The 10,981-nt window shown below is 40.6% G+C and overlaps 15 non-coding genes across 15 annotated transcripts; 6 read left to right on the top strand and 9 right to left on the bottom strand.

Moving 5' to 3' along the window:
- The first annotated feature begins 340 nt into the window (after positions 1 to 340).
- On the top strand, positions 341 to 413 carry Trnar-acg. Its single transcript has one exon. It is a non-coding gene; the product is annotated as a tRNA-Arg (tRNA).
- A 263-nt stretch (positions 414 to 676) lies between these two features.
- Positions 677 to 749, top strand: Trnar-acg. The gene has a single exon. It is a non-coding gene; the product is annotated as a tRNA-Arg (tRNA).
- Positions 750 to 1,288: 539 nt separating this feature from the next.
- Positions 1,289 to 1,361, bottom strand: Trnar-acg. The gene has a single exon. It is a non-coding gene; the product is annotated as a tRNA-Arg (tRNA).
- Positions 1,362 to 1,600: 239 nt separating this feature from the next.
- Positions 1,601 to 1,673, top strand: Trnak-cuu. The gene has a single exon. It is a non-coding gene; the product is annotated as a tRNA-Lys (tRNA).
- Positions 1,674 to 1,849: 176 nt separating this feature from the next.
- Trnar-acg lies at positions 1,850 to 1,922 on the bottom strand. Its single transcript has one exon. It is a non-coding gene; the product is annotated as a tRNA-Arg (tRNA).
- Positions 1,923 to 5,024: 3,102 nt separating this feature from the next.
- Positions 5,025 to 5,098, top strand: Trnai-aau. The gene has a single exon. It is a non-coding gene; the product is annotated as a tRNA-Ile (tRNA).
- Positions 5,099 to 5,506: 408 nt separating this feature from the next.
- Trnai-aau lies at positions 5,507 to 5,580 on the bottom strand. The gene has a single exon. It is a non-coding gene; the product is annotated as a tRNA-Ile (tRNA).
- A 120-nt stretch (positions 5,581 to 5,700) lies between these two features.
- Trnak-cuu lies at positions 5,701 to 5,773 on the bottom strand. Its single transcript has one exon. It is a non-coding gene; the product is annotated as a tRNA-Lys (tRNA).
- Positions 5,774 to 6,019: 246 nt separating this feature from the next.
- On the bottom strand, positions 6,020 to 6,092 carry Trnak-cuu. The gene has a single exon. It is a non-coding gene; the product is annotated as a tRNA-Lys (tRNA).
- Positions 6,093 to 7,417: 1,325 nt separating this feature from the next.
- Positions 7,418 to 7,490, bottom strand: Trnak-cuu. Its single transcript has one exon. It is a non-coding gene; the product is annotated as a tRNA-Lys (tRNA).
- A 235-nt stretch (positions 7,491 to 7,725) lies between these two features.
- Trnai-aau lies at positions 7,726 to 7,799 on the top strand. Its single transcript has one exon. It is a non-coding gene; the product is annotated as a tRNA-Ile (tRNA).
- Positions 7,800 to 7,939: 140 nt separating this feature from the next.
- Trnai-aau lies at positions 7,940 to 8,013 on the top strand. The gene has a single exon. It is a non-coding gene; the product is annotated as a tRNA-Ile (tRNA).
- A 2,020-nt stretch (positions 8,014 to 10,033) lies between these two features.
- Positions 10,034 to 10,107, bottom strand: Trnan-guu. Its single transcript has one exon. It is a non-coding gene; the product is annotated as a tRNA-Asn (tRNA).
- Positions 10,108 to 10,341: 234 nt separating this feature from the next.
- On the bottom strand, positions 10,342 to 10,415 carry Trnan-guu. The gene has a single exon. It is a non-coding gene; the product is annotated as a tRNA-Asn (tRNA).
- Positions 10,416 to 10,675: 260 nt separating this feature from the next.
- Trnar-acg lies at positions 10,676 to 10,748 on the bottom strand. Its single transcript has one exon. It is a non-coding gene; the product is annotated as a tRNA-Arg (tRNA).
- Positions 10,749 to 10,981: the final 233 nt, after the last annotated feature.

Below are 10,981 nucleotides of genomic sequence, written 5' to 3'. Positions count from 1 at the left end.
CGCTATCATTTGTTTTGGTTTCTTTATTCGTATTATTGTTTGATTATTCTTTTGACTTTTGAATGATTGAGTAGTACTTGTAGCATGGTTACATTTGCTATACATTTGTTGATGGCTCTTTCGGGTCATACGATCGATAGAGCTGTCCCTCTCTCTCTCGATCCATCTGTCTTTCTCACCTTTGCATACTCGTATTCTTGAGTTTATTCTCGTTTTTTTCATTTTATTTATTCACGTGTTTTAATTGTTTCTTAACTGATCTAAAAATAGACCTGATCACCGTTCCCAAAACCGATTATGCTGTGGGCTTAAGTAAAGCTTAGCGCCGGCATGACTCAACGGTCCTGTGGCGCAATGGATAACGCGTCTGACTACGGATCAGAAGATTCCAGGTTCGACTCCTGGCAGGATCGACTTGTTTTTTTTCCTCCATATTGCTTCTACAAAAGCAATCCAAAATTGGTTTTTGATTCTAAATATTTCAATATTCATTTAAAATATATTTTGATATTCAAGTCACATACAAAATGGTTGAGCATAGATCCATTTTTCAAATACTTTGGATTCTACATATTAAGGGCAATGCGTCTATGATATAATTTTCACCCAATTTTTTAATTGAAAATATCTAATGAGGCATAAAAGAAACGTGTTTTTTTGCGCCCCAGAACCATATGGTCCTGTGGCGCAATGGATAACGCGTCTGACTACGGATCAGAAGATTCCAGGTTCGACTCCTGGCAGGATCGAATTTTTTGTAAATATTTAAATAATTTTCTTTAATTTTCAAAAATTTGTCTTGGTGCTTTTTTTTGCATACATGCATAGAAAACCCATTGCTTCTTGATATATGTAGGATTGTCCAAATAAATTTACAAACGCACAAAAGCAGTACTGTCCCCCGAAGGGTATTGTTTAAATCTCACCTTAAATGTCCTTGGCGTCCCTTATCTAACCCCTCTGGTTGGTGAGTGGAAACTTTCAGCTGTTTAACATAAAGCGCCACATAATCCACACGCTCTCCACACGACACCATTTGATTTGCGCTGAGCCACCGCAGCTGCATTTTGTCATTGAATCCCGAATCCCCATCATGTCCGTGGCCGTGGCACTGCTCCACGCCTGGGGTGATTGCAGGATGCAAAAATGTCAAAGAGTCACTTAAACACGTACATGTACATGGGGGTGTGAAGTACAAGCCAGTTGCATTCTCTCAGGGGCTACAAAAACAAAACGTGTGTTTCTTGATAAAAAGTTTAAAACTGTTAAAGAAACTTAAAAAAAATATCGATCCTGCCAGGAGTCGAACCTGGAATCTTCTGATCCGTAGTCAGACGCGTTATCCATTGCGCCACAGGACCGTATAGCATCTTCAAGCACAATGGTTGTGAAGTTTTATAAGCTTTTTAATATGAGCTTTTCATTAATATTGGCTTTGCAAATGAACCTGCACATTATTGTAATAATATAATAGCAAAGCTGTCCAAAATCGTAAGTTCTACATGAATAAAGAAACTAGCCTAAACCAAATCAATGGCACGTCAAAAGCTGTGGTATGCAACGCATTTGAGAAATAAACTTTGCCGTCGTCTGCACAAATGCCCGGCTAGCTCAGTCGGTAGAGCATGAGACTCTTAATCTCAGGGTCGTGGGTTCGAGCCCCACGTTGGGCGAAAACAAATTTTTTTTTAAATTTTTTTGTCTTTCGTTTTGAGTTGGAAAATATTTAGAAAATTTTAGGAAATCATTTTGACAACATATTGCACACGAGAATATTTTAAAACATATCTTAATATATTCGAATTTACAAATGCTTTAAATAAAAAAAAATGTAAAAAAGATATTTTTGCGATCCTGCCAGGAGTCGAACCTGGAATCTTCTGATCCGTAGTCAGACGCGTTATCCATTGCGCCACAGGACCGGTTGGAATTCGAATGACAAAAGCTTTACATCTGCGCAAGCAGCTTTATCATTCAGGGCAAAAACATTATTATCGACTGCAAGCAGTTCCTCTGCTGGGAGCCCCAACCAAAGGCCCCAAAGCAAGCGGCAGCGGCAGCGGCAGTGCCCCAACGCACTCATTCTTGAATCGCAAAAATGAGCTCCTCTTGTAAACCTACACAGCATGTTAAGTAATAGGGTGGATTTTACCTTGCATGCTTTGTATTTTCTGGGCCGGTTTACTTGTGGTCCATTCCTTGCCGGCAGCATGTTTTCTAGCCACATGTGGCGTGCAACATTTGAAAGCGGGTGTATTTGAATCGGCCTTGCCGCCCCCAAACTGAACATGAATGAAACATTTCCCAACTCGTGAACGGAATGAACGTGCCGTGCCGCGGGGAACAAAACGGAAAGATTGCGTCGAATTTGTTTCTGAATTCAGAAAAGTCCGTTGATATAAGTCGCACAAATCATCCTGCGGTGTTACGGTTTCCGAATCCAATACCAACAAAATAACAGAAAACACTCGAAAATAATCGCTCTTATAAATTGTTTATGAGTAAAAGAAGTGTGGTGTGTGTTTATAAGAAAAGTGCGCTTAACTAGGGACATAGTCGGCCTTAAACTCAGTGGCAGAATAACTATCGGAAGCTGCCTGCAAGTGTGTGTTTGTGTGCCTGTGCCTGTGTGTGTCGAGTTCTATGTAAAACACAAAAATACAAAGTGTTAAATGTAAATAATATTTGTGTTGTGTTCCATCTACCGTTTACTTTGCGGTAAGTTGCATCCCATCTTCTTTTTTGGCGGAGTGAAGTGTGGGTGGAGTGTCTTCTCTCTGTTTCTCTTTGCTATCTGATGTTTCGCTTTTGGCTGGCTGTTTTTTTTCTACTTTATGCCGCTCTTCGTCGGTCTTTTTTTACGTACTTTTTTGTTTTCATCGTCTGCTTCGGCTGAAAGCGAACGAAAAGCTGTGTCAAAGCGTAACAGCAATAATTTGTTGTTGTTTTACTTCTTCTTCTTCTCATTCTACTTGCTGTAGTTTTGTTGTTCTTGCTGTTTGTTTAGCTGGTCGTTTTCTCCATTTACATAGACCACTACATTCATGAGCTCTCCGTTCGTGTGATTCCCTCCGTCTTGCTTGTCGTCGTCGTCGTCTCTCTCTCTCATTCTCCTTCACTGGCTCTCTTTCTGCCCACGTTCTTCTCGTTTCCTATGTGTGTTTGTAGGCCTCCATAGAGGCGTCGCTTCGCTGCCACTGCCTCTGCTGGCGACGCGGTTAACTCGTTTAGCGACTTGTACTACTCCACCCCACCACATCCCAACTCCTTATCCAGCTATTGGTAGTTAATGCAAGAGTCTAGACTCTAGAGGTTCTCCACTTAATACCGATTTCCACTTAATGGTATATGAAGCCCAGCATAGTTCTGCAACAAACGAATCTTTTTAACACTGTAATTAGAGATTTCGCGAGTACTTTAGGGAGTAATAACTTGTTTTTTGTTAATTTAATATTTCCTTTGGGTGGAAATTACTCGTAGTCGGTAGTGAAGTTGATGCAGGTCTAGATTGTAGAGGTACTTCAAGTACTTTGGACTTACAAGTGCCGTAAAATGTGTAATTTCCTTACAATATTTCAGCTTTACAGTCAAATGTAAAAATTATATAAATATTGACCTTTACATTTCCCCAAGTAAGACTTCGGTGAATAGAAGTAGAACTATCGATGTTAAAATAAAGTCGTTTGGTAGAAGCACTCAGAACAATATGCAAGCCACAAAAGATGTCAGCTTTATTCAAGACTGGTTAAGTGAGAGTTGAAAACTCAGGAGACGAGAAATAGAGCCCTCCATAAAAGTCTATTCTTGGCTTGGAAGCAGGCCCCTCTTCAGAGCCCCATTAACCTGCAACAATCGGAAACTGGTCTGGCAGCATACTACACTACATGCTACACACATCTTCGTCCTCCATTTTGGGTTGCAACTTCGTCCGTCAGTCGCATCTTCCAAAACGGCCGTTGAAAGCGAAAATAGCGCAGAGAGAAGTGTGTTGGGTGTTCAGCAGAGTTCTCGCTGGGCTCTCTACCCGACTGAAATGTATCTCGCAGATACATATCTAGAAACTGCCGCATAGAATGCAGTAGAACCAGACACAAGCAACTAAATATAATGTGCACCACACACAGATACACGGATACGCCACACAGACAGCGACAGACATGTATAAATATCCCGCCTGTCTATGTCTATGGGCCGCTTGCAATTTCATTTTCATTGCAACTTCATGCCCCTGACATCGGGCAGAGTGCCTGCCTCTCCTCGGCGTCTGTCCCCACCACACCACCTCACCAACACACCGCCACAGCACCACCTCCTCCTCATCGTCATCCGGTCGTAGTCTGCTTCGTTGCAATTCTTCAGCATTTTGCTTTCATCTGATGCAGCTCTTTTGCCCCGTCTGCCTGTTTCTACGCTCATTCTTCGACAATTGCAAGTTGTCTGACGGGACGGGCCTATTGAAGTTACGAGTATGCACCCCCGTCCACCCCTATCGCACGTACATATGTACATATCTGTATCCCTGTACACTTGTGTGTGTGCGTGGGGTAGCTTTTTTTGCCCTAACCTACACCACAGAAAACGTATTGCGTCGGCTCTCGATTCTCCACCGCCGCCGCATGGCCCCCATATCACTTCATTTTGTATCTACGAGGGGCATGCATTCTTCGCTCTACGCTCTCCACCCATTTTCTCTCCCTTCTTCTGCGTCTTTTCTCTTTATTTCTTCATTAGTTTTCCTTTCATGTTGTATGCATGGGAAAATATATTTCATTGATGCGTTTTGTGACATGCTAGTACTTGGTTGTGTGTTTTATTTTTGATACAAGATTTTTTCTATTTATTACAGTGATATGGCGATCGATTTCTGTCTTCAACGTGCAATAAATTAAAACTACTATAGATAACAGTTTCAGTCAAAAGTAAACACCAATCATCCTATTGGTAAGTTAACCAATTGAAATTCTATTATGTTTTGTTTAGCTCCGAAAGGCTGATTTCGGACAAATTGACCACTGTGATCACATGGCCCATTAGCTCAGCTGGTTAGAGCGTCGTGCTAATAACGCGAAGGCCGCGGGTTCGATCCCCCCATGGGCCAGAGTTGATTCTCTTTTTTGTCAATATTTTTGTAAATCGATGCTCTCAGTGGATCTCGATTAATCAATGCGTGCGGGGAAGAATCCTAACTTATCTTTAATGATTAAAATATATAAAATTTTTTCATATTTTTAATCAACGTCTATATCGCTGGTTCGATCTAAAGTTCTTCCTGGCCCTGTTCATTTTCGTCATTGATTCTCACTGCGGGTCGTATTGAACAGATAACATAACATAAGATAAGGTGATCGTTATTGATTAAAACAAAGCAATTTTCTCTTTCTTTTGAAGAAAATCCTGGTAAGGAAAAGTAAAATATTTATTAAATTCACGGGAATTGTTTAATATCCCAAAAAAAAACCTACCAAGATAGATAGATAATGATAGAAAAATAACCAAAAAAATCTCCTGGCCCATGGGGGGATCGAACCCGCGGCCTTCGCGTTATTAGCACGACGCTCTAACCAGCTGAGCTAATGGGCCTGTTGTTCGGCTTCTGCCATATGAAAAATTTAAGCATTTGTTAGCTAGCTTGCTTAGTATAAATATTAGTTACATAACAGACGACAAAAATATATGTAGATATAGAAAAAAAAGATTCTTCGCCCAACGTGGGGCTCGAACCCACGACCCTGAGATTAAGAGTCTCATGCTCTACCGACTGAGCTAGCCGGGCTGTGTGTTGGCGTCCAGCCATGACTCCGGCAGTTCGAGTCGGTGTTTGTTTCCACATAATCTTGCTTCAATAAAATATTCAATATCATAACTTGACGATGAATTTGTTTATGAAATCATCTATTAATTGTCAGTATGTTTATGTATTCAGGACTATTTTGTTGTACTTTCAAACTAAATATTGCAAATTACAGGGCTTAATGTATGTTATAACAATTATTAGAGAATAGAATAGAGCAATTGTTTTCGCCCAACGTGGGGCTCGAACCCACGACCCTGAGATTAAGAGTCTCATGCTCTACCGACTGAGCTAGCCGGGCTGTGTACTTGGTGGCGTGCGAAGCTCAAAGTTGGAACCGCGAGCCGAGAACCAAAACCAAAAAACTCTGTACACGTGGCACCGTCGCACATTGATTTATTTGTAGCCCCGTCTAGACTCCTAGACACACTCTGGACGGTTGCCCACCCACCCTTCCATACCTTTCGGTATCATTGTCGCTATCTGCGGACCTGTCCCTATTTGTGTCTGCGTATCGCTCTTCCCAGAGTTGAATTGTTTTCTTGGCCGCCCGGCGGACCTATTGTCTGGCTGTAGCACATTTTACTGCTTCCTAATGGAAACGATGTATAAAATTACGCGCCTACCTCAATGCAGTGGATGCAGGGCTCTGGGAATGGGTATCCCAACGAAGGCTGTGGAAATGGAAATGGTAATGGGGGTGGCGGTGGCGGTGGCAGTGGCAGTCATGACAAACTCCCTACCATACCCTGTTCTGTCTGACGCCGCCTCTTGCCTTCGGCCAAGTAATTTGCTATAAAATATTAAAACGAAACAATGTGAGAAAGGAAACAAAACAAAATACACAGAGTGAGAGAGAGAGAGAGAGGCCGATAGACAGACCAAAGTTGGAGCTAGAGCAGAAGCTGATGAAGACTCGTGTGGGACCATCCATGGGGGAGAAACGGACAGACGGTGGTGCAGATAATCAGCCTGGCAGACGGTTTCTGTTGCCCTACGATTCAGGCAGTGGAGCATATTGATACACACGATGATATCGTATTTTAAGAAGAAAAAAAATAAGATATGTAATTTATTGTGGACAACTTTCAATTTGGATGATATGTAAATCGATTCCTGTATAGTTGATCTAAGAAATCTGATGAATCTAAAGCTGTTATTCGTGTGATTTTGGGTTACAATTGTTCGTAGAAAGAGCATTTGATGAACATTTTCAAGAAAATTCATTATGTGCAAACAAATTGAAAGAAAAGAAAAGAGAAAAAACATCCAAAGCAAAGCTTATTTGTGCAGACAAATTGTTTATGCTGTCGGTGGCGGTTGCTGCGCACATGCTGCTCCGTTTCTCTTTCCCCATGCCCCCTGGGTAGGCGCATCACGCATTATGTTGTCCACCGCCTCCTCACCCACTCTCAATCAGTATGCCACTGGCAGCCTGTGGGACTGCCACAGACAAGGCCAAATATGTTGAGGTAGGTTCCCACAGTAAAACAAGCGGAACTTTGATTAAAGCATGAGCAAGAGAATAGAAGAAAAATCATTTGCAGTAAAATCAATTTTTTGTAATAATATAACATAAAATTGAGATTTGAAATGTCCGAAACAAATTTAAAAAAAATGATATTTCGCCCAACGTGGGGCTCGAACCCACGACCCTGAGATTAAGAGTCTCATGCTCTACCGACTGAGCTAGCCGGGCTGTTATCAATAACTCGAAGATAGGAATTCAACCGAAATCTCAATTGATCGATAAGGAATATCACTAAAAGATCCTTCATGTATTTATAGGAATCATTGCCTCCATTAAAATTTGTGTATGGTTATTGTCACTCTCTATTTGAAAGAGAGATATAGCTTGTCTTATCTGCAATAAATATTTATTAGTTTAATAGATATATATTTGAACAAGTCCTACAAACAAGATGGCGTTATGAGGCCCATTAGCTCAGCTGGTTAGAGCGTCGTGCTAATAACGCGAAGGCCGCGGGTTCGATCCCCCCATGGGCCAGGAGGTATTTTTTTCTATAATTTTTAAATATTTATTTTACCTTGAAGTTGGGCAAGATAGATAAAATTATACGTTTTGTTTTAAATATATTCGTCTGACCGTTATGTGAAAGCCATCCCGAATACAAGATGGCGTTATGAGGCCCATTAGCTCAGTTGGTTAGAGCGTCGTGCTAATAACGCGAAGGTCGCGGGTTCGATCCCCTCATGGGCCATACTTTCTTTTTTTATGTAGTTCCGGTCTTGAATTGTTTTTGCCTCTGAATGTTCCAAGGGATATGGTAATAGTGCCATAATGTTTTAAGACACTCTCCGTATCGAAAATATGTACATCAAGTAGAAAAAAAGTAAAGTTCAAGGAAAAGACTTGTGCTTTTTGAATAGATTGAAGAAACTATTATCTGAATATTGAAAATCAAAATTACTAAAATTTGCTACTCACCCAAACTTTTTAAATATTTTAAATACTTTTTCTCTACAGGAAAATAGTTGTTTTTTAGTTTTGTCCACCTGATATGCGGCTAACTTTTATAATCATTAAAAATTCGTTGTAAAATATATGTCATTTAAATTCAAAAATAGAGTTCAGAAGACTAGAAATATTCACGATCATTTTCTAAATCTTCAATCCTAGAATTTCAGCAAGATCTATTGGCCATCCCTGGTTACACTGCCCGGCTAGCTCAGTCGGTAAAGAGACATGATTGTCAATTTATATATTGACTATTTCAATCTTACGGTCGTTGGGTTCGACGCCCAATGGCTGGCGCCAACCCGGCGAAACAACTTTTTTTTTTTTTTTATTTTAATCTCCCTTTATGGTTTAGTTTTCCTCCTCTATTTTTATCAGTTGGCCTTGACAATCGTGCCATGAATCTGATCCGAGTGCAGTTACAACGGAGCTGCATTGCCTGAAAGCCTCTAATGAAGGCAGTCCATAGACCTGACCGAGGAGACTGGAGTTGAAACAATACTCGAGTCTGTGGAAAATGCGAGTATTTACATATTGAAATAAAACACTGTCGCGGGCTAAAGCTGACGCAGCCCGTGTCTAATCGTCTGGGGCTGGGGCTGCGGCTAGCAGGAAAATGCAAATAAAAGCACGTTTAGAAAATGCAAAAAAAAAATCATTGTATGCATAACTTGGATATTTGAATGGCCGAACCGAACCGAAAGCAACGGGACGACGTCCAAATATTAAAAACGTTTTGTTTGTCATGCAAATAAAACGAAACGAGGCGAATGACTGAACTTAACCTTAAAAATAAAACCGCACACATTCACATTTACAGAGACTATTTAGTAGTATACTATAGATATGGTTTCCTATATGAGATGGCGACTATTTTGTTTATATGGCGTAAAATGCGGTTAATGCACTGCAATCAAAGCGAATTTGTGGCCAGAGCTAAAACAAAACGTTGCAATATTTTAATGTACTCGCATACAGTGCTTGCCATAATTATATAATAGGAGACAGTGTACACTTTTAGGAAGAATGAAATTTAGCTTTAAGCTATAGATCTAGGAATCTATAACCTAATCTTACCGATTTGAGTCAGATTTTGTGCTCAAAAGTTATAGCTATACAATGTTTTCACGCACTGTATGCAACCCCAGTTATATACATATATGTTTTTATATATGTATGTTTGGCGTACCCATACATGTTATAGTTGCCATTAGAAGCTGTTATTTATTATTGCTTTTGTATGCCATATGAGGGTTCTAATTGGCAGACGTGGTGTAGACTCAGTTACGTGAGATTTCAGAAAACTAGCCATGAAAAATATATACATACATATGTATGTACAAGTTCGCCCCTCCGCTTCTCTTTCCCATTGCATTTTCAGGGGTTGTAACACAACTCATCATCCCATCTGCCGATTCTGCTGATTCCAATTCATTTGCCATTTCCTCCTTCAGCGCGAATCGTGACGAAACGCTTTACATAAATGCAGTTGGATCGCCATCGCCTCTAGTCCATTGCACTGCATAAATTTACAGCGGAGTGACCCAGCGCGCAAAATGTTATTGTACAAACTGGATCCACAACTGGCGTCGTAGTCAGAAGAAGAGGGGTAGAAGAGAGGAAGTTACAAAACATATATATTTACATCGAGCTGCTCTGCGGGTTTCGTGATTGCGACCTTGGATTGATATCAGCATGAACGCGATCCCGCCACCTTCGGTTTATCGAAATAAAAAAGAAAAAATTTGACAAAAAAGTTGTGCCGCCCCCGGGTGGACTCGAACCACCAACCTTTCGGTTAACAGCCGAACGCGCTAACCAATTGCGCCACGGAGGCCGATGACGACGCTGTGTCAAATATTCATTTTCCCAGAAAGTCTCCCAGAATATCAGAGTATTTCCAGAACTTGGAAGAATAGTTCTGTAAATGACTGTAAGATCTATTTAAATACCCATGTTTTTTACCTGGATAGGACAGAGATTTTCCATTTCCTATATTAATATATTAATGCTAAATAAATGTAGACCATAACATGGGTTTAGTTTAGCATTACAAAAAAAAAATTAAATCCGCCCCCGGGTGGACTCGAACCACCAACCTTTCGGTTAACAGCCGAACGCGCTAACCAATTGCGCCACGGAGGCTGCTGAAATATCGTAAAATTCTAGTAAACTTATAGAGAAAGCTAACTTCAATAAAGAAATGGGTAGATCCCCTTAGAAGCCTTTCTTTCGAAAGTATTTAATATATTGTTAGAGGATTATATTTTAAATGTACAGCTTTGAACTATTTCTCTGCTGGGTACTTTCAACGCAGAACCCACCAGAAAGATAATATACCTTTTTACTCCTATGCTAATAAAATTTTTGCTAAAAAAAGAGATGAAAAAAAAAGTTAATCTGTGCGATCCTGCCAGGAGTCGAACCTGGAATCTTCTGATCCGTAGTCAGACGCGTTATCCATTGCGCCACAGGACCGGTTGAGAACGACCGGCATAAAGACACATAGAAACCGTTCGGCTGATTAGAAATTGTATAATATCGTTTATATCTTATGTTGTGATGTTTATTTTCATTGAGAAGTGGCACTGACCAGACCAACCCCAATCCCCGCCATCACATCATGTGCCTATTAAAACGAGCTTTGAACAAATGATGAGCTTGAGCTTGTTGAAGATCTGTTGGGGCTCAGGTTATAGTAAGACTCTTAT

Source organism: Drosophila obscura, unplaced genomic scaffold (assembly GCF_018151105.1).
Source record: "Drosophila obscura isolate BZ-5 IFL unplaced genomic scaffold, ASM1815110v1 contig_17, whole genome shotgun sequence".
NCBI classification, from domain to species: Eukaryota; Metazoa; Arthropoda; class Insecta; order Diptera; family Drosophilidae; genus Drosophila; species Drosophila obscura.
This window is presented reverse-complemented; position numbering and strand designations above follow the sequence as displayed.